This window comes from Zootoca vivipara, chromosome 3 (genome assembly GCF_965207765.1).
Source record: "Zootoca vivipara chromosome 3, rZooViv2.hap1.1, whole genome shotgun sequence".
In the NCBI taxonomy this organism is placed as follows: Eukaryota; Metazoa; Chordata; class Lepidosauria; order Squamata; family Lacertidae; genus Zootoca; species Zootoca vivipara.
In genome coordinates, this window is record NC_142586.1 from 23910145 (window position 1) to 23935298 (window position 25154).

Here is a 25154-nt window from a genome sequence, read left to right on the forward strand (position 1 = left end):
TCACTCTTAATCACAGTAAATGGCTTTCTAGATCCTGAGATAACATTTGGAAAGTTAGGCATTATTTTCTGGTCCTCTCTTGTTTTTCAGATGAGAATGAGCAAATGAAATACAAGAAAGATGCAATATAATGCGGCACAGCAGAATTAATCCTATAACCAGGCAAGTGGGGGTGGGGACAAAGGGAACGAGTTCTGGTCTCCAAGTGAAGTCGTTCAGCTCATATAATGACTCTGCTGGATTAAACCCACTGCTTCAGAGGTGGCTTGCCCGTGGCCTTCCAGATGTTGGACTACAATCCCATCAGTCTGAACCAACGTGCCCAATAGTCATGAACAACAGTAGCAACATCCAGTAGCATCTGGAGGGCCACAGGCTAGCCACTCCTGGCTTATATAACACAGAAAGTTTGGAGATGTTATTTCCTTCCAAGAAAGGGAGGATGCGCCCTATAAAAGCGCAGAGACCACAAAGTGCTGCAGAGAATAGTACCATAGCTGCCAAGTTATCCCTTTTTTACAGGGATTTCCCCTTATGCTGAATAGGCTTCCTCGCGAGAAAAGGGAAAACTTGGCAGCTATGAATAGTACTGAAACAAGTTCTCTGTAAGCTGATGCTTTAACATTATCTAAGGCTGCTTTGTATATAAATAAATGGATTCTCCACTTGGAAATACAATACAGAAAGCTATTTAGCTGTGGATTTGTCTGAAGTATAACTACAGGTTATGAATCATAATGCTGCATGAATCTACAGGAGGTACAGTATTGATGGGTATTTTGAATCCATCCTGTATTTTTCTCCCTCTGCGCAGAATTTTAATCATGCGGAAAAAGAGGACCAACCCTTTTAGGATGTTAAAATCATAATGCTACTTGATAATTTATATTCTAAGAAGCAAACACCTTAAGTTCTTTCTGCCATCCTTCCTCCAGTGTCCTTTCCTTACTCTCCAGGAATAGGAAGAAACAGACCTGGGCTGGCAATATGAGAGCAACAGAGATTGTTATGTGGGTCATGCAATGAAGGAGGCAGTTCCTTGTCCCCTAAGACATGCAGCTGCCCAAAGGCGAAATTCTGACCTCAAATAGATCTAAATCTCACTGACAGCTTAAGGCAGAACCAGAGATTTGTTTCTCAGCTATGGCAACAATTTTAGCTTGATTTGTAACACGGAATTAGTTACTTTTATCAGATGGCTTAGACCAGCCAAATTTCTTTCCAGAATTTCATTTAGGCTCACAGCACAGTTCATTAAATTAACAAGGGCACTGAAAAATCTACATATGCTGAGAATAATATTGTAGAATAAAAACCCCATATATGTTCCACTTTTATTTCAGTAAGCTTTTGGAGGTCAGCATCTTTTAAAGTATTGCTGCTGCCTTATCAGTTGAGATTGTCAAAAATAAACAATAGGTTTGTTAATACAAGCAAAAGGATGAGCAAGATCCAGATCCATAGTCCCAAGGACCTGGCGAACTTTTTTTTTTTTTTGGCAGATTATTGCATTGATTCTTAAAGAGAAAACATTTCCTAGGTTTGGGGTAATCCACACGGCTGTCTCATCATTTGGTTGGGCCTGTTTATAACCTTCGGATACTCTTAATCTATTGGCCATCCCAACTGAAGGAACTTTAATCTCTTACAGAGAAAATATGTAACCAGAGTGATCAAATGTGAGAGAGGAACAGGGCTCCTATATCTTGAATATTTTCAAATATGGGATTTGAGTAGGATCACAATATCATTTCACAACAATGGAGAGGGCAGAAAATCTGCAGCAGCAGAAAGCTGGTATTTCAGCTGTTTCAAAGGAGCAGAATTTCCATGGTGTGCCACATTACAAGGAAATTTTCATAAATCCTGTGGAAATATGTAAGTTGCAGAATCATACACATAACTCAGAAGAAAGAACAAGACAGATACCCATTTTTTCTGTTTTAGAATATTTCACAGTACTAGCTAGGGAGATACAGCAACTACAGTGGTACCTCGGTTTAAGTACACAATTGGTTCTGGAAGTCTGTACTTAACCTGAAGCGAACTTTCCCATTGAAAGTAATGGAAAGTGGATTAATCCGTTCCAGACAGGTCCACGAAGTACTTAAACTGAAAGTACTCAAACCGAAGTGTACTTAAACCAAGGTATGACTGTACTTATATTCTCCTGCATATGGCTATTTCACTTCCAAAGAACAAAATAGAAACTGGCTGAGAAAACACATGAGAAGTAATAATTCCCTCTAACATACACTTAATAAAGCTAAGAAGTGTTATTTTGCTTGCTGAGAAGTGTTTTAATTAATGTCTACTGTGCAAATTGCCAACCGTATCAGCAGCAACAGCTTTCTTTTAAAAATGTATATCCTTGGAATTGTATACTTCCCTCAGAACACACAAATTTACATCTATGGCTTTCTGTGCAGCAAGGACATTCCATAGCCATCAAGAGAGAAGAGTTTAATCTGATTTTATAACCTACAAGATTTTAAAAATGATTTAAGGATCATGTTTGCTGGTGGGCTAAAAGCTATGTCTTCCTGAAAGCACTAGAAACATTTCCTTCTTCTAATTCCTATTGGTGTGTTGTCTGACCCTGCCCTGATAGAACATAACTGCTCTCTTTAGCCTGCTGACATCAGCAGAGTCTGTGTGATCAATCACAGCTGACGGTCTCATGAGATTGAAGCAGCCAGAGTAGCTAAGGGTGCTGAGATGTTGTCTGTGAACAATAATTTTTAAGAGCCTGGTGCCTCATTTCTGAAACCACAATATACCACAAGGAAAGAGAGTGTAGGGTATCTTTCCCTGCTGTAGTGCTGATTTGTATAATACTGTATTTCCTTTTCAGTAACCCTGCATTTAGTTTTCTATACACAATGTACGTAAGGTGTATACTTCCAAAGATTACATGGGGGGGGGGGGAGATCAGGAAAATGGAAAGAAAGAAAGAAAGAAAGAAAGAAAGAAAGAAAGAAAGAAAGAAAGAAAGAAAGAAAGAGAATATTAACAACAGGGTAGAGCAGGAGAGTCTGAGAGTAGTGGGAGAAAGGTGAAGGAATCATTCAATGACAGAAATACATAAATATATTAATACTACTAACATTTTTTTTTAAAAAAATCCTATTTTATATATGTATATGGTCAGAAATTCTGTTTGTCATGTCCTACAAAGGAGTCATGGGAAGAATGAAGCAGAAGCTCCAGTTCTGTAGGATGCAAACTTGGACCATTCTGAGAGCAAGTCATATAAATATTTCAGCAGTGACTCATCTGAGCCAGAGGCATCCTCTTATGAGTCATCTAGTCTGTCCCTTGGAGTCACTGCAAAACTGATGTCTAAGCCCATGATTTGCTAGGTTTGTAAATAGAACATATATCCCATGGGGCCACCTGACCTCTCAAACATTTTTTGTTCATACGTACATCCCTTCTTGTTGAAATACGTCGTTTTAAAGCCAGATATATAGTCTTTAGATTCAAACAACAAGGTCCAAAAACAGATATCAAGAATTGTTCCTCTCCAGCAGCTTGTTAAAAAGCAATGCTGTATGCATGAATTTCCTTCCTTAATTTTGCCATTCTATGTTCAAGTGTACAGCAACAATGATACTGTGTGACAGAAGGGCTTTAGTATATTTCACATAGATATACACTTATAACAGTACTGGAATGACCACATGCATCCTCAGTCCTTCAAATCTTCAGAACAGCCTTCACTATCCTGGTGCCTTCCAGATACTTTGGACTACAGTTCCTATCAGTCCCACTCAGCAGCTGCTGACTGACACTGACAGATCCCCTGGCCTAGACTGATGGGAGTTGCAGTCCAAAACATCTAGGCACCTGATTGGTGTTGGCAGAAGAAGACACACTTGATGGGATTTGAATCTGATAGAATCATTATGACATGGAAAATAAAAGAGTTTTAACAACGTTGATTGAAACATGCATCCATTGGGATGCACATCCATGGTGACACCTGCTTTCTATTGGGAGTAAACCTATGATGTTTTGCAGTGTATTTGGCCTTCTATGAATATTCTATCAAACTCAGAATTTTTTTAAAAAATTATTGTGTATTTTAATTAGGTGTGTTTATATTTTGTTCGTAATTGGTTTTATACCCATTAACTGTTTAGAAAGCACTCTGGCAATTGAGTGGCATAATAGTAATAACAATAATAATAACAACAATAACAATAATAATAGGCAACACATGCCCTTAAATCGCTGGTGCAGCCCTATAAAGCTCCCCTCCTCCTGGCCACACAGCTGAGTAAACTCTTTCACCCTAGTTCCCACCTTCCAGGCTCCAGAATGCATAAGATTGGGACTGGAGGCTCTGGAATGAGTTTTTGATGAACCATAAGTGGCATGTCCACTTTTCCATAATCCTTTATTCCATTAATGGTCTACATTAGTCCATGGTTTAAATTATCCTCTTGATGCACTTTGCATCCAAAGATAACCAGGATAAACTGAGTTTGAAACGAACTACTTCTTCCAATCAAATACTTGCCACCTACAATATATAACGGGTGACGGGTGGCACTGTGGGTTAAACCACAGAGCCTAGGGCTTGCCGTTCAGAAGGTCGGCGGTTCAAATCCCCGCGACGGGGTGAGCTCCCGTTGCTCGGTCCCTGCTCCTGCAAACCTAGCAGTTCGAAAGCACGGCAAAGTGCAAGTAGCTAAATAGGTACTGCTCCGGCGGGAAGGTAAATGGCATTTCCGTGAACTGCTCTGGTTCGCCAGAAAGCGGCTTAGTCATGCTGGCTACATGACCCAGAAGCTGTACGCCAGCTCCCCCGGCCAGTAAAGCAAGATGAGCGCTGCAACCCTAGAGTCGTCCATGACTGGACCTAACGGTCAGGGGCCCCTTTACCTTTCTATAACTGGTTTCATAGTTGTAAAAAGGTTGCTTCATTGCAATGCACTCTCTTCCTCTCTAAATAATGGGTAGAAATATTCACTAATATTGCAATCCACAGCAACACAAACCATACTCCAATGTGCACAAGCAAAAATTCAGACACCCAAGAGCTATTATTGGAAGACTTCATTTCCAGTAAGAGAAGGTACAAATGAACAGCAACACAAAAGTATTGCACTTAGAACAGAAGGAAGAAGAAAGGGGGAGGGGAGAAGTGAGACAAGAATATTGGTCTATTCAGTTTAAATTCAACTGAAATTGACAGAATTTACTTCCAAGCAAGTGAGCTAAGAATCAGGGTGATAGATGGATAGATGGAAATCTTTTTACATTACTGGATTCATTTTTCCAAGATTATGTTTACCAATGTTTGTTTTTCTCTTTGGGGCAAGGGTTCATTTTAGCACAATATACAACAACTAAACTCAGGTATGTTTAGCTACTCTTAAAAATGGAAAATGTTGTTTGGAAAACATTACAAAGTAGAGCTAGTATTTTAGAATTAACACAAATGCTTATCTGTATCGAAAGGCTCGAAAGTATTTTGACAAACATTCTGAAAAATTATTGAGATTGTAAACAAATTCTGATTTGGTCAACACATTCTACTTATTTTTATTTTCTAGGAGATTTAAAGTACTAAATCGTGGGAAATAAATTAGAAAAGAATTCCCCAAAGAAAGCTTCTCTTTTATAAATAACAAACCACCACACACAAGCACAAACGCTAAGAGCTGCCTCTGTTGGTCGAAATATAGTTTTTCATTTCCATCCACGTTTATGTCATATTCTAACTGGAGCAGCAAAAGATCTCAACAGATTCATCATCTGTTGGAAAAATATTTTTTTAAAAACCTATAACTCTCAGTTAGCTCACCACTGCAGAGCAATGTCATTAAAAAAGCAAAAACGAAAAAAACAAAAAACAACCTAGGACCACATATACCAATGAAAGATTACAGAACCTGAATAGTTTCTAAAGGAACAGTGGGTAGTATTAGTTCCCTTTGGTATACAAAACAAAGAAAATTTATTGCTTATGAATTAAGAGTTTCGAACATACGAACATAGCAAGCTCTAAATGCATAGCAAAGTCTGTAGGGGGCTTTATTGGATTCAGGCAAATTCTGAATCCTGAGCTGAAGCAGGATGCTATGGGGGAACCTGGGGCTTTTCAGAGGCAAAGTGGGACCCGCACAAAGCAGCACAAGTGAAAGCAGGCACCTCTGAAGCAATTAAGTGCTCCAGATATTTAGAAGACAAGTATCTACTAGAAGGAAAATAGTAAAGGCCTCTTGAGCTTACCACGTATGAAATGAAGCAGCTTGGACCAGTGTTGAGCATTCTCTGAAGCACTGAATTGGGGTCCAAACCAAATGTTATGGTCAGTGCAGATAACTAAAGATACATTTCAAAAGATCCATGTATTTGAGTGGGCAGTCTATCTGCGCAATGTATCGCAATGTACATGGGATCCAGTAGTGGGGGTGAGAATTAGGTAAAGCTCAGGTAGTACTTAGATTCTGTTTGTTTGTTTGTTTGTTTGTTTGTTATTATTAAAACAGCATCTTTTGTGGATTGCATTTCAGATGTGAAACTGCAATGATAAAAACAGAAGGAATAGCAATGTCATTCTATTTGCTTTTTAAAAATTGCTCTCGTCTTTTTGATTTAAAAAAACTTGCATTTTCTTTGTTGGTGCTACATCCTCTAATTAATACATACAAGGATAGATGGAATAATTAAGATGCATGTGTTTAATTAAGATGCTTAATTAATAATTAAGAAATTCAACTGGTGCATGTGTGCTCATGGAGGAGCTTTTGATCTAGGCATCTCTTATTGGAGCCCGCCATGCTACCGTCCACCCTGTTCTGTAGGGTCCCTGTAACTCCATGAAGCTTGATTTCCAGGGCTGAAACTATTTCCATGGGCCAAAATCCAAGTTTTATATAGTCTATTACACAATATCTATTTGCTGTCCCAAAATGTGACATTCTGTGGATGGTTTGCAATAAACAAATATAAAGATACAAAAGAAAACTATACAAACAAAATCAACATAAATACCATGAGGGTGAGAAAACTCCTCACAAGCCCAAAGATGTAAAAACTGAGTGGGGCAGACTACATGAGTTATTATTTTTTTAAGCCTGGGGAGCTCCCAGGAAAAATATAAATATGCACCATAAACACAATCTTCCAAGTTCATTTGTGTGTTATCTTCACACATTTCTATATTTAGGTTGTTGAGTGATTTGTTCTCCTGACACCTCATGAAAATTGCAGATCTGTCTATAGCCTGGGATTTCCCTTAAAGAGGAGGTAATACGAAATTTCACTACTGCTGAGTATATAGAGAAAGACAGCCAGGTTTATTTCCACTGTGATTTTCTTCTTCTGCTATTACTCACATTTTGAAATAAATCTCTAAATCTGAATATATGTTTGGATGATTAGATCATAGGCATATGGCATTTTGCATCTAGGTAATGCTGAGAACAATAAATGCATTCTCTAATTTGGTAGTGCATGGACTTTTTATAGCATGAATTGCCATTTTAAAAGCACATGCAACACAATGCAACTTAACCGTATCTTAGAACTTGCCAGACACCAAACAGATAATATAATGTGGTTGGCAAAAGCAAGCATGGGAAAAGCATATCAGGAAATGGGCCAACAATCTCAATAATATATGGGTTAATTGTACCTGAAATCGTTTAGCAGGATAATTGTTCTTTGGTCCAGACTCTGTTCTCCAAGTCTACCAAATCCACTGGGTTGGATTCACCAATTTTCCTTCAAATTCATTTTCTAAAAGATAAAATAAATAAAAATAAATTCCTCTGTAACAGAATAAAAAACTAAAATAAATGTTATTTTATCATAAATTAGTATGCAACCAGACAGATTGGGCCGGGTCCAAAGAACCACAAGTGTTTTGGAAATAGCTGCTACCACTAAATGCTTATACTAGTAAGAGAATTCATTTCCAACTATAGCAGGTAGCGTCTACTGAAGTGTTCAAGCTGTGTCTTCTACAAGCTGAAGAACACCTTTGGATTTTTTTACTTGTGCTATGCCCTAACATGTAGTCAAAAACAGTCATCCATGAACAGACCTCAATACCTTCTTATTTTATCCTTAGAAAAGCCACATTTATAGATGCAACGTCTGCAAACAACATACTGGGATAGATTTATATATCTGTTCCATTATTCAAGCTTTCCCCAGCACTTAAGTCTGAATAAGCTGATGTTCTGGCACCACAGTCCTGTTGATTTCAATAAAACCTTCTGCCAAGTAGGTATATACATTGAATGGCAAGCTAAGGCTATTTTTCTGCCTTTCTACAAGAGAGTCACCTATAGCAAATATAAACTTAAAATCTTGAACTCAAAAATTATGATGCAACTGATGTTCACTGACACAAATTTATGTTCACACTGGAGGGAAATTTGGAAAAGAAACGAAGATGCTGGCCCACCATGCACACCAGCAGGTTTCAGTGAACAACATATGCCTGACATGCCTGCCTCAGAAAACCTTGTCAATGTCAGGTCAGGGGAGTTGTGTGGAATGTAGGCCAAGTTAAAAAGGAACTTAAACTTTCAAGATTACCCTTTTGGATTTACAAAGAGAGGCAGCTGCAAGTAGCATCACAGTACAGAAATGATGAATTCCACCTTTCAAATGAAGATAAAAGCTTTTTGCTGTACACATCTGAACCCTATAGCACTTTTTCTGCATGCAGGAAAACACACGTCTTTGCCGGGACTATACTTCCAGAACCTCAGAGAGGTACCGTATATTTAAGAGATTTTGGAGGCTCTGGCAGATCTGGACGGCTCATGTAAACAAAAAAGATTTCATGAGCTGGAATTATCTGTGGTAACTGAGCTGTACAGATCTGCTTAGTTTCAAGACTCTCTTCATATGCATTTGTCTTGTACAAATAAGTTTGGCTTTATTGCATGTATTACATGTATATGTTTACTCCTTTTTCACCACCAGCCAAAAACCCTTTCTTATTTTCCAACTATTAAATAATTTAGTACTTTCTGGAACTGTTGTATGGGTGTTATTATTTTGCTCCAGGTTTTATTCATTTTTGGATTTTACTTTCACACATTCTTATATTTCTACAATGTAGGTGTGTTTTCTTTTTCACTTACCAGATTAACTAGAAAACTTTTGCTCTTGGGTGGCATATAACTGGGGCAGCTGGGGGATACATATGAATTAAAATACTGAAATACAATAACAGAAAGGTTCATCAGAAGTTCTCACTGTTATTAACTATTACTAATTTGGCTTGCTTATGCATGTGCTAAGCATAGGTTGAAGAATGCTGATCCTACAGTAGTTAGGATCTTACCTCCAAAATATGTGAAATCTCTCTCTCTCTCTCTCTCTCTCTCACACACACACACACAGAGAGAGAGAGAGAGAGAGAGAGAGAGATGCTGTTGTGAGAATGTCTCTTACAGCAATATGCAGCTATGTTCAGCTCTGAAATGATGTGCATTTTATAACAGCATTTTTCATACTTATTAGTAAAGGTAAAGGGACCCCTAAACACTAGGTGCCGTCACGAATGACTCTGGGGTTGCGGCGCTCATCTCACTTTACTGGCTGAGGGAGCCAGCATACAGCTTCCGGGTCATGTGGCCAGCATGACTAAGGCGCTTCTGGCAAACCAGAGCAGCGCACGGAAACACTGTTTACCTTCCCACTGGAGTGGTACCTATTTATCTACTTGCACTTTGACGTGCTTTCGAACTGCTAGGTTGGCAGGAGCAGGGACCGAGCAACGGGAGCTCACCCTGTCACGGGGATTCGAACCACTGACCTTCTGATCGGCAAGCCCTAGGCTCTGCAGTTTAGACTGCAGCGCCACCCGCATCACAATACTTATTAGTAGCTTGTTCAATTCTAGGAGTAACGAAGGGCCTCACTTGGCCCCAATAACAGCAGTCTAATCTTCATACTTCCAGGGAAACCATCTTGGTCCACCTTAACATGGAACCTTTGTAAGATGCAAGATTATTGTGGACAGTAAAAAGGCCAGACTCCCTTCACTACAGAATCACCCTCCATATTTTCCTATAGCTGCCCCTTCCAGGGGAAGGCCAGCAAAATATCTTTCTGGTAAGCTTTCCATCCATTCCTAAGCTTGTTTACCAAGGATTCCCCTGCAAACTTCCGCTGAATATAAAATGCACTTTTTAAATAGGTATGATATAAAATTTGATGCTATTACACTGGGACTGGGACTAATGCCTACAATATTAACTTTTTTTCTTTATTTCTAAAGGCAGATTCTAATGAAATTCTGCTGAAAATTTCAGAGCACACAGTAGCATTAACAATCCCAAGCACCTGTGAAATGGGTTTGGGAAACCCGAAACAGGTTATCCTTTAAAGGTTTTGTTTCTAGTGTACAGCTCTGAATTCAAAGATACAGTACTAATTAAAACATGGTATATTGCACCAATAAGAGAAGACGTGTTAATGCGGCTGCAGTGGAAAATGAAGGGACCCTTAGGGGTTCACCAGGTTGTTTATGATCAGCTAATTCAGCATCACCATAAATCTTCTAAAAGAAACTATACTAGGCTTCTTATATATTACCTCTCACATCTAAGAGTGTACGAATTGGGATTGAAGATGAAAACAGTTCCCCTGTTCAACAGCTTGCATTTAAGGTTATCACAAGACTATAAAAATACTAAGCATATAAGAATACAGTAACAAGTATGATTTAACAGATTTCTAAGGCTGCTATATAAACAGACATGAGCACGTATGTACAAACTCTGTCTTCATAAATTAAAAGACGCTATTAATGGAACGTTTGGTGGCAAAACTGTTCTTTAAGTTTTTGCCTCATCTACACCATCTGCGGTTCACATGGAAGAGTCTTTTCGGTTGCAATAATGGAACCAAAGCATTATTGCAAAGGAGGTATGTTTTGTGAAAGCAAACCAGCAGAATGAAATAGGTTATAGATTTTCAGTCTACAGGATTAATAGCGAATCTTATTAATTGTTGCATATTAGTTTAACAGCAACCAGATTTACCACATCTCAGGAGCTTTTCAGCAAATGCTGACCCTTTACTTTCCTCCGGCAAAACTCTCCCCGACCTCAGTTATGCCAGAACTGGTTCCATATTGGTGCTTTTGATTGGCATGCTGAAAACAAAGGTACTTCACACAACTTCAATTATAAATTTATGAAGTTATATGTGTGCCACAGTAAATATGCTACAGAAATTCTGTGAAACTGTTTGGATGCCCTTCATTTCTGTAAACTTGTTTACACAATAAATGCATGTTTATCATGGAAAAACTTCTGATTAACTGTTAAGTTTACACTGTGAATTAATTTCCTTTACTGTGGTTCCTCTGCTTCAGCACCAAGGCTAGCGACTGTAACCATAGCAGTGGAAGGCAACCCCCAATGACATGCATTATTCATTACCACTGACAACTTGAGGAAAGCAGACAACTCAACTTTGACTTCTGCAGCAAAATTTAACATATGACTTTTCTCTCCATTGCTCCCGCTCAGGCATAAACATGTACTGTGTGTTTTCAGAACACCTCCTCCCTTTAAATTAGGACAAAATATTTGCCTAGTTCTGGCGCAGAAAAGTTTCCGAGCAGAAGAGGGCCATAGATTCAAGTGGCTGGAATGTATTTACAATTGAAACACATCATCCTTCATTTTAAGATTGCCAGGGCCGGGGGGGAGCTGTTATTGTGGTTAACCAAACTTTAACCTAATTCGGTCTTTATAAAATAAATAGAAATTGTATACAATTTCATTTTTGTTTGTTGTTGCTGTTCTGTTTTGTTTTCTACAAGGGTACTATTTCCTTCTTTTTGTGTCTTATCTTACTCTGTGCACTTGTAATTATGTACTTTTTATTTTTCAATAAAGAATCTAAAATAAAATAAAATCCTTCATTTTAAGAGGTTTATTCCCTGATTTTCATATTAAAAGAACTATTGTAAATGCCTAACAGATCTCCAGGGAACTAAGAATGTGTCATCCATCTAGACATGAAACTATTGTTAATATAGGTTCTCACAAAACTAAGACATTGGCCGTGTTTAGCTGGTATGTATGCCTACCGATGTATTTTCCAAAATATCAATGTATTTGTTCCAAAAGTCTGAATGAAATTGCATGTGAGGATAAAGTACTTAATCGATTTCTCAAAAAGGTCAAAGTGGGATACTAAATATAACATAAACTTCAGCATCAAAAGTGAAGGGCAGCAGTCAATTGGCTGAAGTGAACTATTATGACAGCCCATTCCTTACTTCTTTGAAAGTTCAAAAACAATACAGTCATAACTTGGAAGCTGAACACCTTGGCTCCCGAACAAATCGGCTGTCACCTTTTCCAACATCTAGTTCTATAGGCCCTCTTGGTCTAATGATTATGTACCAATAAGATATGTTTGTTTAAAAAAACACCTTGTATTGGCATTTCCTATTTTGACTTCTGTCACCCTGTTATTTCCCATAAAACAGCGGGGAGGGGATTCTCTTAATGTGCAATCCTATACATGGCTAATCAACGAGGCTTACTCCCAGTTATATGGATAAAGAATTGCAAACTTAATGTTAATAAAGGTCATGTGTTTCTCCTGAAGTGAAAGAAATGTAAAATGCATGATAATTTCAAGTGAAGTATTCATGTCACTTAGCACATTGGTTACATGTATACCTAACATCTCTCTCTTTAAACATGTCGTTCATATTCAATGGCCAGTGGGGATTGTTTTTTATAGTTATTTTTCACTTGCAGGGTGACTTAATTATTATTGTGATGAAATGTGCTACCATTTCCAACATACAGATTAAAGAACCAATGTATATTTCATATTTCCATTCACATAAGATTTGCATTTGTGAGCAAAAATTTAGTATGACGCTTTATATACGGCATGTGCATTTAACTGATGGTAAATCACTGTCTGTTCTGCTAGCTCTGATGTTTGGGCTAGCTGATTGCTCTGCCAGTTCAAAAACCAACCACACAACAAATATTGTCATAGTTCAAACCATAAGTAATTTCAGGTTCTCTCTCTCTCTCTCTCTCTCTCTCTCTCTCTCTCTCTCTCTCTCTCTCTCTCCAGGAGCACAAAATTAATTTATCAAATTTCACTGCTATAGAAAACCATAACAATACTTTCAGGTTGCTTTTCAATCTGCTTTGCCAGAACCATCCTGGTTGATCTCTGTGTGACTGGGGAAACACTGTTGGGATGAGGATCTGTAACCCTTTACTCCCAGCAGAGTCAAGCTCCCTTAACAGTTCCCCAATAACTCTTCCTGTCTTCCTAACTAAAGAGTGAAGGGGTCACTTCCAGGGCTTTTATTTTTCAGACGGAACTCATGGGAACTCAGTTCCGGCACCTCTCAGGTGGGCACCTGTCAGAGGTTCTTATGGCTACTCTTGAGTAACGACGCTCCACACCTTCTTGTCTTTAAGGTGTTTTTATTGTGCATATTATTTACAGTGCAAAGCGCCTGGAAAACATATCTGCTTAGTCCGACTCAGAACCTCGCAATGGCTTCTTCCTGTTTCGCGCCCAACATAACAGCTTGGGAACCCCAAAGCGCCTCCCTCTCACCCTACGGGGTGCATAGCTGCCATGTTTTCCCTTTTCTCGCGAGGAAGCCTATTCAGCATAATGGAATTTCCCTTAAAAAAAGGGATAACTTGGCAGCTATGATGGGGTGCCATGCGCCTCAATTCAGGCGTTGGGGGGGCGTCCTTCTGACTGCTCTCCAGGGGCCAATCCCATCATTTCCTTCTCAGCTGCTTCCTTCTCTACTCGGTGTTGAGGCTCTTGCATTCTGTCAGAGCCTCTCACATCCCTCTCTACTTCCTGATTCCTGTAATCCGATCCGCTACTGGACTTGCTGCTCTGCGAAGAGCTCGACCTGATGGGGGGGCGTTCTCTATAAGCCCTCCCCCTTACAGCACCATTGCCATTATAAGAGAACAAGGGAGGTGTTCATGGTGAGTTCCGGCACCTCTTTTTCCAGAAGACTAGCACTGGTCCCCTCCTAGGAGGCCATATGAAAATGACTTTCAAGAGCTTGATGTACTTTTAATGAGAAAACTTAGTATCTTTCAAACCTGAAGAGGCATGCTTCAACTCTGCTATACATTTCAGTTGCCATACATGTTGAGTTCCAGTTGTAACTATAAATAAATCTATTTTTGTGGTTAAGGTACATCTCAATTTATGTAAAAGGCAACATCGATAAGCCATAGAGGAGGGATTCTGTAACGAGAAGAATTAATCCAGGCAAGAACCTTTTCCATAAAAAAGAAAAGAAAAAGAATACTCAAGGTTGATTGTTTTTATTTAAATGTATAGCCTGTATAAATTTTATGCTTCAACCACTACGGGATTCCCTGACGGGATTACATGACTCTTTTCCTTTAAAGTTACCAGAACCCAGCTATAAAAAGGGTGCAACCACACTAATCTGCTAACACAGGCATGAGGACTGAGAAACTTCATATTGCATGGGAACAACAGACCACACAATCTTGGTGGGACTCATTTATTTATTTCCATACTCCACTATACTATAATCCTGTGTTATAGTATTGGTGGGACTCATTTATTTATTTCCATACTCCACTATACTATAATCCTGTGTTATATATAAGAAATAGGCCATTCTTATGAAATAGTGGTATGCTTCTACCCAAATGAGATACACTCCGCTGGTGTGTATCTGGGTGGGGCAACAGTCCTATATGTCTTGCGTTTTCTTCTGCTGGGAGTTTCTCCCCAGGTTCTCAGGTGTCCACAGAAAGTCTGCAGAGTATCTCAAATATTCTTCTTTTTTCTGAACCTCTGCACCGGCAATTACCCCCAACCCAATCAACGTTGCAATGGAAGTTTCGAACATGCAGGTTAGCGTTATATATCTGCAATTTTACAGGTTGCTCACACTATGATGTGCACGTCCAGCACTAATTGTGTGATACCTCCTCACTGTACAAAGTCCACAAACAGCAACAGCTAAACTTGCAGGCTTTCTCTCCACCTGTACAGTGAGCTGGGAGAAGCATCTCTGCTGCAGCCCAGTAGTGAAACTGACAAGTTTCCCCCCAACCCAGTAGGGTGTGCAAAAAAATTTTTAGAAAAAAAAATCTCTTCATTGCAGAAATGAAACTGGCAAGGAATTTCAAACTCCTTTTGAATGTCACTCTGTACTGCAGGAACTTCTTTAAAAATCCTGTAAAGGGGCAGGGAGTGGGGTTCAGTTGCACTCCTTCGGCTCACAGCTTTTGCATACTGTTTTCTGAATTAGCAAAAGATGTATATTTAACCACTTCTAACATTCTACTTTGATCAGCATGTGTAAAAATATGGGCTGCTGGTATTTTTTTTTCATCTAACCAGCATGTGCAAAAGTCTGCACATACAGATAATTCTTTTCACTGATGGAAATTAAATTGGACAGAACGGGGCCCAATAAAGACCCAGGATACTTGTCTACCACAACATCAAAATGAGAAACTGAACGTTGTAGATTGTTGCAACATTTCTAGCATTGCCATCACAATCCCTTAAGTGGCACATCCTTCTTTTATTTTAGTTTTTAGTTTTACCGGTACCTCCCTCACATTCAATATAAAGAGGCACAATAAATTCTCACATTTGGAATGTGGAAAAAGAGAAGAACTTGGGAACACTAACAAAACTTTGCTCCCCACCCTCCTGCGCGTCCAGTTTTCTCTGTCTAGTGAGAACAGATTCTACCTTTTTTCCCAGCATTCACATATCCTGTAAGGTGAGAGGATTGTACAGTGTAGCAAGATGCAAGTGGGGGGAAGATTTGCAACTGGTTATTTGTTCTGCCTGACTAAGGAATATCTCCTCACAGCTTCACTCATTCATCTCAAAGTTTGGCCTGGTGGCAGCTCAGAACTCATTGATGATATATCAGCACATTTGATTGCCCAGGTACTGAGTACAACCAAAACAACACTGCAAAGTTATAGAGGGTAGGACTGGCAGAAGGAAGATTGGCTAGTTGTGCTTGGCTGACAGAAAGTCATAAACAACTTCACAGGGACCTTGCAGTATTGGGGAAATTCTGTTGCATGAAGAACTTGAGAACTAAATGGAAAGTTGTTTGAAAGCACTCTGTCGCACGCGCTCTTCTCTTCGCCCTCCCCATATCTATACAGCTCTGAGAAAGGTCCTTTGAGTTCCACCAACATCTTTCTGTTTTTCTGTATTCCTGAATCCCAAACATCTGTTAAAAAATGGATGTAGAAGAAAATCTCCCATAGAATATGAGAAATAAAGCTTTTAATTTACAATGGACAAAACACCAAAGGATCACTCCTAAACCATGCTTAATGAGCATGCATACAATATACTTTCAACACAAACAATGGATAAAAAGCACAGGAACGCTCTTGGTGTAGACATTTATAAAGAACACATCCCTATGTTATCAAGAGATTCAAATGCACATAAAATGTTTTGATGCGGGCTTTCAATCCAGATTGTGAAGCAATTTTGATATATTTAGGGATACACAGGGATATTTGATGCTAACTGTTTCCAGCATGCAATCAACTTCCATAGGGCAACAGGGATTTTTACTCATGCTACTCTGAAGCCTGTTCATGTGCATTCTATCAGTAGCTTGCATTTTACTGCTGCATGAACAGAAGGAAACCAAGTATGCTGGAAATTCGCAAACGGCACACTAGGGGAGAAGCCTAGATCTTCTGAAGGTTACTCATCTAACCTACCCCATGAAAGGCACCTCTCTCAAATTTTGCAATTGCAAACTGTGTTATGCTCATAAAAGAAGGATGGGGAACCTGTGGCACTCCAGATGTTGTTGGATTTCAATTCCTATAGGCCTAGCATTATCAATGACCAGGAACGATGGAAGTTATAGTCCAATACCATGCCTGGGAAACACACACACACACACACACACACACACACACACCCTGCTTGAGCATCCTGAAAATAAATGAAAGCTCACTATTTGGATGGTCAATATTTCTTACTGAAGAAATATAGAAGGACATTTATTTATTTTATCCCACTTTTCAGGAAAATATCCTCCCAAAGTAGCAAACATAATAAATAAATAAACAACAAACAATGCCAATATAAAAGAACACAATTTGGAACTTTGCATTACACCACCGTGACAGTAAGGCCAAATTAGTCAGATCCACTGAGATAAAAACAACCACAGGTATGATAAGCATACAGTTTTATTTCCAGCTTTAGACTGTAAAAATAGGGGTGGAGACCTGCTCCTAGGAGGCCACAACACTTCTGCTTGGGTTCAAGCCTAATGGCTCAGAAGTGTTGAGGCAATGAGCAAAGATAACCTGCTGCACCAGAATAGGAGCAGAGGTGCTTCCATCCATGAACTATAAATCTTTCCACAAGCTATTCATGACTACAACATGTTTTATATTTACACTTTGGCTGTGTACACACAACTGTCTCAAAACTCAGCAAGGTTGTTCCCCACCCCTCCACCATCCTCTGCATTTCAGATGACAGTTGCACATCACCTACAGTACCATTCAATGTGTTTCCAAGTGGACCACTATTCACATCAAGGAGTGGAGAGTGGGCAAGTATGTTTACATGTTTCTTTTGTTTTTGAATCAGATTGAAGCTGCTTTGGAGGAAAATGCATCAAAATGCAGTACTACTTGCATTCACGGTTTCTCAAACCAGGGATGGGATGCAGAGTAAATGGGAGTGTGTACACAGCCTTGTGTGTGACCACTACAGACACTAGTAGAATACTAAAGACACTAGTAGAATACCAGTGTGATGTTTGAAGCACAAAGCAGTTCTTCAATAGAAAATTTCAACTTGACCAACATACACTGATACTGAGATTTTTTTGTATTGGTTTTAAACCCATAACCTTCAAGGCAGGACAGAAAAGCAGGTACTGTTGTTTTACTTTATGTGGCAAAAGGGTAACAGGGAATTGACAAACCGAAGGGAATGGGGAAGCATACAAGGATCAGCAAGGAATCCAGGGAATGAGGAGCAAAAGACAAACCAGTATGGTGGCAAAAGGCAATGACAGAGAAGAAAGGGTAACTGAAATTGTCAGTAGAGGGACATGCTAAAAGTAAGGGATTGGGGCAAGGGGTGATGGGGAAAAGAAAGTGCAAAAGTGGTTTGGGAAAGATAATATTAGAGAGAATCATCAACTGACCAGCGAAGAGATGGATAAAAAGCAGGGGGAAATGGAAAATATGAAGAGAAAGCAAGGGAGACAATTGTGGTTCCCAAGCTATACAGTGCAGCACCAAGCGTGCTCCACACATGATTGTTTCCCATGAATTAGTGAAGCACTGCTCCATTAAGGTGAATGCAGAGAATGTACTGTAACAATATGCACTGTAAATTTCCAATCCAAAACAGTGTGCTATGGGAGCATGGCTCAGCCTTTCTCCTCAGCTCAAAAGGATTTCTAGCTCTTTAATGCGAAAAGGAGATAAAGTTGCACATGCATTGCACTGTATATGCTGCTTGGAAACTATATTTGGAAACTGTAATTGCAGCTTCAAATATTTAACAATATTTATGGGGGGAATATGCAACCTCAAAAAGGAGACATATGACTCTCTCTCTCTCTCTCTCTCTCTCTCTCTCTCACACACACACACACACACACACCCCTCCAAAATGCAGGAAATGTGAACGCATATGCCGACACCTGATAATTCAAGAGTGCTTGCAATGTCATATTCAGCCACTTTTCACTGTATCTTAGAATGATATTTCATCATGTTGCCATGAATTAGTACCAAGATAAGGATCCATTCAATGGTTTAAATGAGGCTAGGTCTCATTTAAAACACAGTCTAGCAGAATTGATGCTTGAACTGATTCCGCATTACCGGCTGGACTGCTCATTTCAAATGATCAAGTCAGCTTCCTATAGAGACCCAAAGAATGTAGCTGTTTTAATTTAAGCAGCGGCTGATCAATAAGCCCAGCGGAAAACCTTAATAATGCAACATTGTAGGATATTACAAGGGTATATGAAACACAAAAAAACATATTTGGATTACTAAGAATGATTCGTAGAATGTCAGTACTTAGTATGGGAGATCTTTTCTAGCCTAACAGACAAGAATATAAAAATTCCTTAAGTCACCATTGGTTAGGAATTTTCTGGTGCACAAATGACAAAACATTTTTGTAAAAAAATGTATAAACATTTCAGTTGGACTTACAGTAGATTGAACTGCCTAGAAGTTTTTTGTTTGTGTGGGGTTTTTTTTTTTTTTTTTGCTTCTTAGAGTAATAATAATATGTGGAAAATAGTACCACCAACACAAACAAACAGGCTGTGGGAGTTGTTGGGGTTCATTTTTTCTGGGGGGGGGGGTGAGAAAATCCAAGAGATGGAATAAAGGGATACAGGGATTTTTGTAAAATGTGACACAGAGAGTTTGCACATCAATATGCAGTTATTTACAGCTTGCCAAATAAAGCTATTATTTTTCTGGTTCAGAATTAGAATCTTGTTATGACAGTTCATTCAGATCATTTTCAGTTTTTACTTATAATATCTCTTCCTAAAGGACTCCCTTGGAACCAATGTTTCCCCCCCCCCCACTGTTTTATATGCCTGCTCTTTTATACATTTCACTCACCTCAACATGTTTAATTCATTAAAAATATATGTAAGACACTGAAAACAAATCAGGAAAATGAATTTATTTTAAATGATAAAACCTTTGTTTCACCAATATGACTAATCACCAGATCTAAGTAGTACAAGGTAGTTTCCCTTGTATATGACTAGCTAACAGATTTTTTTAAAAAGCAATAGCAAAGACTTTTTATTTGTACAGACTTTAAGTCAGGAGACATGCAAATCTCTCTATATATTTCTGCCTCTCTCTTTTAATGGTACTCTTATAGAAAGAAGCAAATCAAGCAAAGCCCAAAAAGGAATTTTGGCCCTATAGAGCATAACTAACCATCTACAATCCCAAATCATGGCTCTAAAAAGACTGCCAACATAAGGCAAAGCAGGTTGCGCAAAGCTGTCTTTATGTAAAAGGCAAATGTCAAAAGAAAACCTCTGATATTTGGTTGTGGGCTCCCACTTTCCATACAGGCATTTCCTAAATCCATGTTTGATGAGCTTCCCCAGCTCTAAATTCTGCAAATTCCCTCTGGAGCAGTACAGAGTGTGCTTCATGAAAATGTCATCTGCCAGTGCTGCAATTACTCACACTCCAGCAATCATGTGCACAATGCAGAATGGGTCGAATTCAGGTGAGAATGAGAACCAGCAATCAAGCCTCTGGAATTGAGAACAAAGCCATTTTCTTTCATTTGCCATCAACACAACCATCAAGGCCTTAATTACAAGGCAAGTGTCAAGCCTGGCTGCTGAAAGGCTTATTATTATACAGCTCAGCTTCAAATCAGTTTTGTATTGATGAACTGCAAAAGGGGGGGGGGAGGAAGCCAGCTATGCCCCACAAGAAAGGAAACAGGGACTAAATGATTAGATGATTGGCAGGTGGGGGGGGGACATAGCCATTAAAAATGTATTTTTAGATAAGGAAATAAAAACTGGGCACAAAGGCGAGAAAGCAAAATACCTGAAACTATTCTATAAATACATTCCTCATTCAAAGTCTGAGTTATTGAAGAATTATTTGGAAATTTATTCTAATTGATATTACATATTAACACGCGCACACACTCCATCATCACAGAAATCCAGAAGGAAACCCCAATTTCTTATCAGGAATGCTTACTTAGCAATTCTGTAGCCATTTTTTTATTAAAAAAAGCAAGTAAGTTTTTTAACAAATGGACATCCTCCACCTTATTTTACTGCTGCAGTTAATAAGCACTGTAAATGCTACTGATATTCACCTTTACAAGATACTTGACCCTTTTCTGTACCACGTATTCTCATAATAATTCAGAGCTTTTGAGCCATAGCATCAAAGGCCACACACACACACACACACACACACACACACACATGGGCATGTCAAAATACTTATGGGCGTGCACATATATAAAGTGTATGTATGTGTGTGTGTGTGTGTGTGTGTGTGTGTGTGTGTGTATGTATATATATATATATATATATATATATATATATATATATATATATATATATATAATGCAACACAACCTGAAAACAAAACACTGAATTACTATATATCTACTGGTGATTTTGCAATAGCAGATCACACTTCTGATTGTACAGGATAGAAAATCTGGTTTTTGCTGGTCCTCCTTACCCAGTGTAGAATCCAGTGCCCTTGTTCTTAAAACAGTTGAAGAATGCTTTCCACTAGTTCTCCCAGAACAGATGTCAAGCTACCATCTGGATCACTTTTTTAAAAATTGGTGCTACACTGCCTAATTGAAAGACCATGGAGTTTTACTTGTGCTTAAGATTCGGGCACTGTACTCCAAACAAAATTTCTCAAGCAGATTTCAAATCTGCCTAAGTAAGTTCGTGCTGCTGCTATATAGCTCATAGGCATGCAAATACTGGGTCACATTTAGCTAACTTGATGTGCTAATGGAACCTTTGCCTTGGCTGCAGCAAAGAAAATTCAGAAAAAGAAAATATGTGGGACTTTCTCCCAACAACTTATATTTTGCACACAGAGCCATCAATTTACTGGTCTCAAGTGAACTGGTAGACTGATAGCAAACTCTTAGAACATCTGATATGTAGTGGGGTGGGGTAGCTTGGGTAAGTAAATATAAAAAAATTTGACCAGGTCATGCAGTCTGGATTTCTGCAAGTAATTCTGATCCTTGCAACTACAGTATACTCATTCATTAGAAAGTCTTCATGAGTAAATTCCAAACCTACTGCCATGTAGGACAACTCCAGGAGAAGAAACAGCTAAGGAGTAAACCCTACATAAATCCAGAGCATGTAGGTTTCTGTTTCATAATACTTCTGAGAGGAACATAGCCACGGCCATTTGACATACCGGTATCTCCAAGGAGGTACTTAAGGTGGAAAGTTTCGGATTTCCCAGTTAAGTTTACCAATTGGGGTTTAATTAATTGATCTCTGGCTTGTTTGAACTGCTCACAGTGTAGTAGGATATGCTTCATAGAGTCGACACCCTGACAGCATAAGCAGAGCCTATTCCAACAGGGTATACCAGACAGTCTGCCGTTTAGTACTTCTGATGGAAATACATTTAGTATAGTTTTGGTGAATAATCAACAATAGTTAGGTACAGACAGATTCATGAAATGTGATGATAACTGAAAATCATGGCCATAGTGGATTTCAGATGCAAATGGTCCACAGCTTACATAGGATCTAGAGCGACAATTGCCATGTGAAATATCCCATAACCTCAGCCTCAGGAATTTAAGGACAATTTCAGGGCCCAGATTATGTAAAAAGGTTGGTGAAAGACCACCTGAAGAGGCTTTTTGGGCCATAGTTTAGAACCATAAACTGATAGACTCTTCATTGGTTAGATGTAAAAGTAATCCCTTCCCGAGGCCAACCAGAGAGATATTTACCCAGTATTTCAAGGCAGCCCACCACACTTTGGTGGAGAGTGGGCATTCACCTGTTTACAACAATAGAATTGAGTTAGGGACACAGTTTGGGACCTGAAGTAGGGACCAAAGGAACTTAGCCTAGAACCCATTTAACTTAGAAAATAGACCATTGTATCAGATGTTTGAAGCATGAAGGAGTTGGGGAACAGATTTCGCATTAAAGACTCTTATGGCAGATGGAACATAGCAACCTCCCTTTGTGAAGAAGAAACAGATTATAGCAAGTTTGCTCATCTCCGCCTTCTGACAGATGACTATTGCCAATGGCAATTTCAGGGCTTTGTGTGGCGAAATACTGGAAGCATTTAATTTGCTCTAGAGATTATGGTCATCTAGTACCAATTTGCAAGGGGAATATCCCTTTCTTGAAGACCAAAATTGATGGATAACCCGTTTACAGAACACTAATCTGATGATAATGATGATGATAATGGTGATAATTTATTATTTATACCCCACCCATCTGGCTGGATTTCCCCAGCCACTATGGGCAGCTCCCAACCGAATATTAAAAGCACAATAAAACATCAAACATTAAAAACTTCCCTAAACAGGGCTGCCTTCAGATGTCTTCTAAAAGTCAGATAGTTGGTTATTTCTTTGACATCTGATGGGAGGGCGCTCCACAAGGCAGGTGCCACTACCGAGAAGGCCCTCTGCCTGGTTCCTTGTAACTTCGCTTCTCGCAGGAAGGGAACCGCCAGAAGGCCCTCGGTGCTGGACCTCAGTGTCCACTGATAACTTCTTTAGTTGGTATTTCAAGCCAGGTCTGGAACGAGACCTATATATATATAAGGTAAAGGACTCCTGGACGGTTAAGTCCAGTAAAACAAACACACACACACACACACACACACACTATATGAATCTTATTGAAATATTTGCAATCTAGACATTAATATAAATGGTTCTTATCCCTGGGTTATTTGTCTCTTCCCCTTTCATTTCGATAACAAACTGATGAATCACAATAAATCATGTTGGGGCAATAACCTTCTGGTGAAATTGAACTTTGAAAAATGTGTGCTACTAGAATCACAGAATACGAGAGAGAGGGTACTTTTCCTACAAATTCATATAAAATGTGGGTAATGTTGAGTTTTGCTTTCTCCCATACCACATATGATGACGTGACCAAGCCTGGGTCCATTTTTAAAACTCTATACATTTGTAGAAAGTTAATTTGATGGAAGCCCCATTTTAAGCAATCCAGCGATGCAAATCTAGTCACAGGAAAGAAACTATACTTCAGGTGTACAAAGTAAATATTTTAGGTGCATAATTATTTAAATATTTTTACCTAAATTCTCAAAAATTCCTGAAGCACCTGTAAGAATACAATAAAACCCTCAGTAATATTAAATACAAATTTGAAAAAAACTAAGCAGATAGAGTTGATTGTAATTTTGTTGGTGACAATCAGTTCTAAGTCATTAAAAGCTAGCAAGAATAAAACATCTTTATTCTTTATTCTGCTGAGTGTACCTTTAGTAACCTAAAAGTGAGAAAAGATTTCCTGAGATCTACACAGGGCAAGAAAGGTTAAACCACCTTATAATGCTCTCAAAAGAAAATAGGTTTGCTAGCCAAATCTCTTTTGATTATTTAATCAATGTTGACCAAAATGAAAGCAAGGAAGAAGTCATTCAGGTAGCCTACCAGTTTAAGTATTACATGATTGATTGATTGATTGATTGATTGTTGTAATAAAGGGCATTGTTTGAACTAATGCAAGCATTTGAAAATCCCTGTTCTTAAATTTTGTAACTGTAAATAATGTTTATAGTAACTTTAATTATTTGTAATTTCCGGATGTTCGTTTTGCATACCATTAAAATAGGTTTGCCCAATTAATTGAAATTCAATGTTATTAATGAATTCACCACAGTTAAATACTGCATACTAAACTTTATGAAGCATACATTTATTATGTTGATATTCTGTTTATTTCAATATATTGATAGCAATTGGAAGATATACAAGTGGAAGACCCCAAAACTATGTTTTGCTTCAGACTGCAGGTTTTCACTTTTTGGCCCTATTCGACTACATACTGAAGTTAAGACTTCCAACCCTAGCTTCTCCCGCATAATGAACAACATTTCTGGATTCATTACATATTTTTGCTATTGAGTTATGAAACAAAAAGGGCAAAAGGGCACCCTTGGTGTTTTACACCTGTAGGCCCATTGGACACAGTATAACTTTCATCCCATACATAAGATTGCATTGTGAAGCTCCTTTTGCTTCACCTCTTCACAACACAACCAAATGGATGCTGAGGAAAGCAGCTGCCACCTTTTATGACTGGAGTGAAAACTGCCGCAGTCAGATCTGCTCCCAAAGCCTCACCCCCCCCCATCGGCTGCATTCAAAGGGGGGGTGGCGGGAACCCGCATAGTACCTTGCGGCCAGCCTGGTGATTTCCAGTGGTCAGCTGCCCAATGGAGATCGGGCAGCTAGATTCTGTGGGCCAAAACCTCTGCCCACCCCGAACTGGGTAAGCATCCATTATAAACATCATGTCAGCACAACCCCCTTCCTTCCCAAAGGGATGTCACATCACTGTT

General features: G+C 38.9%; 1 protein-coding gene across 1 annotated transcript in view; it reads right to left on the reverse strand.

Moving 5' to 3' along the window:
* Positions 1–7755, reverse strand: part of MYT1L (myelin transcription factor 1 like) — a 178030-nt gene extending 170275 nt beyond the window's left edge. The window contains exon 1 of the mRNA XM_088665685.1: positions 7652–7755. The gene's annotated coding sequence lies outside the window, so the exon portion shown is untranslated. The remainder of the gene's footprint in view (positions 1–7651) is intronic.
* Between the last annotated feature and the right edge of the window lie 17399 nt (positions 7756–25154).